The following is a 6,453-nucleotide window of genomic DNA, read 5'->3' as shown; positions in this document are numbered from 1 at the left end:
ACAAAGGAAAACAAACTCTGCATTTAAAAAAATACATAGCAAAACTATTTAACCATAGCGTAAGAAATCATGCTAATCTTCAAAATCAAAAGAGAAGCAGCTAAGTTGTATTGACAGACAAACTAGGACTTGGTCCACTCAGGGCTAGTGTCCCCATGGGCGAGCCTTGACGCAGAGCTCCAGCAGTCAGGGGCACCCATGTGTGGCTGGCCTGGGCTGTGTGGGTTTCAAAGCAAAGGGAACATGGCCGGCTTGGTTGGCTGCAGGCAGAGCTGGCTGATGAGCCATTTCTCCAGATGAGAAGGCAAAACCAGAAGCTGCCACCAGCATCTCCCTCAGGGCCCTGCCTCAGGGCCAAGTGTCCATCAGCCTGGATGCCTGCTGCACTGCCAGGCTCCAAGGGACCTGTCACCTGCTGCTTACAGCAGCGGGTGGGCTTCTCAGGGGGGCTTTGTCCTGAATGGTATTTCACCCTGGAGGACAGTCATGGAGTGGACCTCATATCTCTGAAAGGAGGAGGCGGTGTTTCTGAAGGGGCCCCTTGGCTTTCATTGAATGTCAGGAGCCTGTGGTGGCCCCAGGCAGAGCCCCAAGATGGGCACCACGCTGACCTCTGGGGAAGCCAGTCAGCCCCATTTCCCGCTGAGCCTTGCAGTCCAACCAGAAGCACCAGTGGCACAGCCCACTGCACAGCAATGTGGGCTGCTGGTGTGTTGTGCATCCTGAGTCAGGGCGGGAGCCAGGCCCCAGCCAGAGGCTCCTTCTTGATGCGGCACAGGTCAGAAGGCTCCCGGACCTCTGGTGGCAAGTGTCTGGGGAGCCAAGCCCTGAGGCCTCCATGAGCACAGGTGTTGCGTTGTGTGCATGCCTGACTCCCCAGCCCTTGGGGTCTCCCAGAACTCACCCCATAAATAAGGGATCCCAAAGCTGGTTCTGAGCCAGAAGACAGGATCAGGACTGCCCTTGTCCTCGCAGAGGGGATACTGGACCTTTGCGAGTGGTTAGAGGATAAAGGGACAGCGTGGAGAGCTGAGCTCCTCCTCAGGATTCTTGGGCAGAGGAAAAACCTTGAGCCAAGCCCCTGCTGGGGAAGCCAGGAGGTGAGCTGATGCCTTTGTGGGTGGCAGAGCTTCCCGGGGCTTGGCCTGGGTGAGCAGGCGGGAGGGGCTGCAGACCACCCCTGCAGGAGTTGGTCTTCCTAGTCAGGCCCAGGCAGCCCAAGGTAACTGTCCAGCAGGCACTTCTGCTACAGGAGCCTGTAGAGGAGTCACTGGGAGCCCCTGCTCTGGGACTCTTCTCCCCTCCTCCTACTTGTCCTCCTCCTGCTCCTCCCCCTCTCCTCCTCTTTGTCCCCCTTCTTTCTCCTCCTCTCCCTCCTCCCCCGCCTTTCCCTCCTCCTCCTCCTATCAGCCTCTTCTTTGACCCCCTCTTCTCCTCTTCCCCTCCTCTTCCCCCTCCTCCTCCTACTCCCCCACCATGCTCCTTGCCTCCTCCTCTCCTTTGCTTTCCCTCCTCCTCCCCTCTCTTCCTCCCCGCCCTCTTCTTCCTTCTTCTCTTCCACAATTTTTAGATCTCTAGCAAGTGGAAAACACTGCTGGAGAGTTTGTAGCACAGTTAGGTCCACTGAGGCCTCAGTCACAGAAGACTGAAATGTAAAGCAAGTCCGCACTCTGTGATCCCCACATGGAGAGGGGTTCGACTCAAAAGCAGGAACAGTAGCCTAGAATCCTGCCCTGGCTGGGACCTTCCTAATGCAGGGCTCTGGACCCAGCGGGGTTTTAGGAATCCACAGAGCCACAGCTTCCATGGCTTGGTTGATAGGATGTGCTGCCTGACTCCGAAGAAAGCCAGGATTTTCTCAGTTTCTGAAATGTGAGTTCCAGGGTGGTCCAATCCCATAGAAACCACTTACATGGAAGTTGGCACTCAGAGCTGCCAGGGTAGCACCTCTGACCCCACTCGGTGATGAGCCCTGTGTGAGTTAAACTTGCTCTGTGCTCACTGTTGGGGCCCTGGGTCCTCATGGATGGCTTCTTGGCTGGACACCTGCATGACCAAAATGCAGGAGCGGTGTGGAGTTTAGCTCCGCACAAGCTGTCTCCCAAGCTCCAGCTTTCAGAGGCCAACTGGGGGGGGGGGGTCATCATTCAGTGCAGGCTGAGGCTGTGTGGGTGTTGGGGAGTCTGGAAGCCAAAATAGGGACTCAGAGCCTGTTGGAAGTTATAACGCCTGCTGGGAGGTCAGCCTGACAGGTTTTGGAGGTCACACAGCAGAGAGGGGCTGAATATCCTCTGCCACGCCCAAATGACAAAGAAGAGGGCTGTGGATCCTGCCAACACACCTGTCTTCCCCTGTCATGAAAGACTCCCTCTGGGCAGCCCCATGACCTTGAAGAGAACCGGGTATCTACAGAGTGGGGAGCACAGAAAGCCATGAAGACAGCGCTCACAGTCCACCGTCCAGCCAGAGCCCGGAGCTCTTCTGTTTTCCTTCTGAGTAAGTAAATGACTGTGTTTCCTGTCTCTCAGGAAAGTGGGATACAAAACGAGCTCTTGTATCTCAAGGAAAAATAAATAGAAAGCTTCCTTTACAGCTGTCCATTGGCAGAACCTGCGTTCTCTGAGTGAACACACTGAATGGGCAGAATTGTACTTGGAATGGAATACATTGTATTTCATGCTCAGTGTGGGTTTAAATTGTTTTCTAGGACAGGAAGGAGAGAGGGAGACCATTTGGAAGCACTTGGAAATCCTTGTTTTCTATCACAGCCAATCAACCCATCAGCACTGACTAAGAACCCGGAACCCTGAGTAGATGCTCACCCATGACAACCTTCAAGAGCTCATTTACAATCACCAGCTCAGTCCCTCCAGGATGGCTCAGAAGGTTCTGTAGGCAGTGACTGTGCAGGTGAAGCCTGGCTTGGAAGTAGCATCCTCTCAGGGGACTACGATGCATTTCTTAATCCCTGAGTCTGCATTCAAAAACCATCCTCATCCCCTGCCTGGTGGAATCGGGGTTCAGGTGAAGAGGGCCAATGTGGTGGAGAAAATCATGCTGTTTCCCTTTTCTGGCTGACTTTCCCAACACAGGCAGCAACTGGTCCAGACAACCCTGTCACGCAGGTGCCGGCCACACTCGGGCCCTGCAGATGTGGCAGCTGCAGTGCCTGCTGGATCTGAAGTCCCTGTGTTCCTGGTCCGGATGAAAGAGTCCTGCAGGGCTCTAAAGAATTACCACATGTTGGATGCATTGAACAGCACATGTCCCGGGGCCAGGGTTACCATCAGACATTGCTGGGTCTGGTTCCTTCTGAGAGCTCCAGGGAGATGGTGCTTCTTGCCTTTCCCGGCTTCTTGAGGCCACCAATGCCCTCAGCTTGTGTCCCCACTTTCATCTTCAAGCCAGCAAGGTAGCTGAGTCACATTTCTCTCTGACCCCAAAGACTGTCTTCTCAGAAGCATCTGTGTGAAGACATCGATCCCATTCGGACATCCTAGACTTGGGAAAGGACACAAAGACCTTAGGGAGACACTATGCTGCCAGTCCCACCTCCCTGTGGCTCCAAAGGTCCGGAGATCAGAGGCTTTGTGCAAATTACACATGTATCTTTAACTTCCTTGAGAACCAGAAGCTTTTGCTGAACATCTGGTTTTTAGTCAATCACTGTGGGAAGAGTTCTTACACAATTTGAAAGTCCTTCCAGACACTGAAACAGAGCTGTAGACTTGTGAGCTCCCACAAAGGACAAAGCCACTGTCCACAGAGCGCACAGACCCCTATTGTGCTCCAGTCAGAACTGCGTGGGCTCTTCCGCCCAAGCTGCTCCCCGTGTTTCTTGCCCAGCAGCAGCCAATCTCCTTTCCTGATTGCCCTCTCCTGTGGTGACAGCTTCCAGGCTTTGCCGTTAAATGTCACCATATGGTCAATCACAACTTCCAGTGAGGGCTCCTTATCTCGGATCTTGTCCCTGAACCCAGACCTGCTGACCTAATTGCATAGCAGTGGCCCCACCTGATGCCTGGGTTTCCTGAGTTGGCTGTGGTCCCATCTCTTGGTGGCCACCAACTCCCAGTCATGTCTGTCCCTCAGGAGTCTCAGAAGCCAGCAGGCCTGGTCACCCTCAGGAAGGGGTGGTACCTCTTCATCTCCATGGAAACCAGTGGCTATAACCCTGGGTATGAGGGAGGCATGATGTGGGTCATTGTGTAGCATTGTGTGAACATGGCCTGGGGTCAGGGCAGATTGGGGGTCACACCAGGCACTGTCACTCACCAGCTGGGACCTTTCACACTCAGGTGACTTTGTGGAGCTTGGCTTCATCATCCACTCACGCTGTCACAGGCAAGTATAACAGACATGGGGCCCCTAAGTTGGAAGCCAGGCTCTGCAACTGTCCAGCTGTGAGATGTGCATCTCAGTGCCCAGTATATGGGTGGGTCATTGCCCAGCTCAGGGCTACTAAAAGATTAAACAATGAAATGCAAACAGATAATCACTCAGCATGGTGCGCACAATACCCCCTACTGCATGAGGGTTAGTTGCTGTTCCAGCATTGAAGTATTTCAAGCCAAGCAAAAGAATATTCTTGTTCTGGAAACTCTCCACCATGCCCCACCCCGAGCACCCTGCTGGCACAGCCCTTGGTGACAGCTCTCTCCCAGGGCCCAGCCACATCTGTGTCTTCTGCCTGCAGGGACATGGATCTTCACAAGCTGGAGCTGCCATCCTGTGTGTTTTATCTTGGAAAATACTATGTACACACTGTCAGTGTACCATGAAATAGCAGCCCTTGGCAGTGTGTACCTGATGGGCGTGGCTGTGTTGCAATAAAACTTTATTGGTCAGGACAGGCTGGACTTGAGCAGAGCCATAGGTTCCACCTCCTGTATTACCCCACACACTTGTCACTACAGCGGAGTTCCACACCCTCCTGGAGCTCCAGGTATCCAACAAAAGTCAGGGGCCCAGCCCAACATCGCATCATATGATTCTCCTGAAGCCTCGGATGTGCTGTACAGAGTTTTACCAACATTTTTTATCATCTTCTGTGTCTTTGGCCTTTTGGGAAACATCTTGGTCCTGTCCCTCCTCTTGCTGTCCCAGCCGAGCCTGAAGGTGGCAGAAATCTACCTGGCCAACTTGGGGGCCTCCGACCTCATGTCTGTCTTGGGCCTGCTTCTGGGCAGAGAACATGTGCAGCAGATTCCACTGGCCCTTTCGAGCCTTCCTGGGCAGTGTCATCAATGGGGCCATCAAGGCCCACCTGTTCATCAGCATCTTCCTGGTGGTGGCCATCAGCCAGCACACGTACAGGGTGCTGGTGCAACCCAGGGTCAGCTGGGGGTACCCGTGGCATGCGTAGGCCATCTGCCTGCTCATCTGGGTGGCAGGGTCCTCAAGCACCCCCACATTCCTGCTGGCTCCGTCAAGGCCCTCCGTGATCTGAATGTCTCTGCCCTCATCCTGCTGTTCCCCACCAGGACTGGCACTTTTCAAGGATGGTGGAATTAAATGTACTCGGCTTTCTCCTCTGCTGGCTGCCAACTACCACGTCCTGGCCTCACTGATTGTTGGGAAGAGGTGAGCAAGAGCTAGTGTGGAGGTCCCCAGGGCGGCAGGCCCACAGCGCTGATCTCCATGCTGGTGGTTGCCTTCCTGCTGTGCTGGCCCCTACCACTTCTTCACCTTCCAGGGCTGCTCTGGGAGGAGGTCGCCGACCTGGGCCTGCAGCTGACCTACTTCTTTGCTGTCACCAACAGGTGCGTGGACCCCGTGATCTGTGTTTTTGTGGGCCTCCTCATCAGGACCAATGATCTGGGGGCTTTATAAGCAGCACACCCCTAGAAGTCTTCCTCCCATGTCCTGACCCCACAGGTTAGAAAGCCACCAGCTCTTCTGGAGGAGTTAAAACATCAGCAACCCAGGAAGGCTGGCTTCTTTGTTGCTTCTGACATCATAAACACAAGGCTGAATGGCAGCCACCAAGATAGCCAGGACCTGGCCCTGGTGCCTGTGAATGTACCTTATGGGGTAAGGAGGACTTTATGCATATCCTGATGTGGAGATGAACCAGAGTTATCTGGTGACCAATGAGATCAGGAAGATCCTTATAAGAAGGCAGCATGAAGCACAGACTCAGACAGGACAGAAGCACAGGTCTGAGCGGTAAAGGAAAGTGGCCGAGTCATGGTTTTCACGCGCCCTCTAGTGGCAGAAAAAGATGTGACACCTGATTCTCCCTGGAGCTTCCAGGACAACCAGCTGCTGACACCCTGACTTGAGCTCCATCTCCACAACTGAAGAGAATAAATTTGGTGTTACTTTAAGCTTTTGAGTTTGTAGGGATTTGTTCCAGCTTCAAGGGAAACTACTCCTCACATCCACTAAGAGGCTCTGTTACAATTTCATTGGTCTAGAAAATTCTAGGTTGACAGCCAGGAGTGAGAGGTG

The 6,453-nt window shown here is 53.7% G+C and overlaps 1 pseudogene; it reads left to right on the top strand.

Annotated features, from left to right (window-relative positions):
- The first annotated feature begins 4,077 nt into the window (after positions 1-4,077).
- LOC100720836 (B1 bradykinin receptor-like) lies at positions 4,078-6,178 on the top strand (annotated as a pseudogene).
- Positions 6,179-6,453: the final 275 nt, after the last annotated feature.

Source organism: Cavia porcellus, unplaced genomic scaffold (genome assembly GCF_034190915.1).
Source record: "Cavia porcellus strain 051 isolate PalLab524CR breed Dunkin Hartley unplaced genomic scaffold, mCavPor4.1 scaffold_31, whole genome shotgun sequence".
NCBI lineage: Eukaryota > Metazoa > Chordata > Mammalia > Rodentia > Caviidae > Cavia > Cavia porcellus.
Note: the sequence above shows the minus strand (reverse complement) of the source record. Positions and strands in the feature narration are given on the sequence as shown.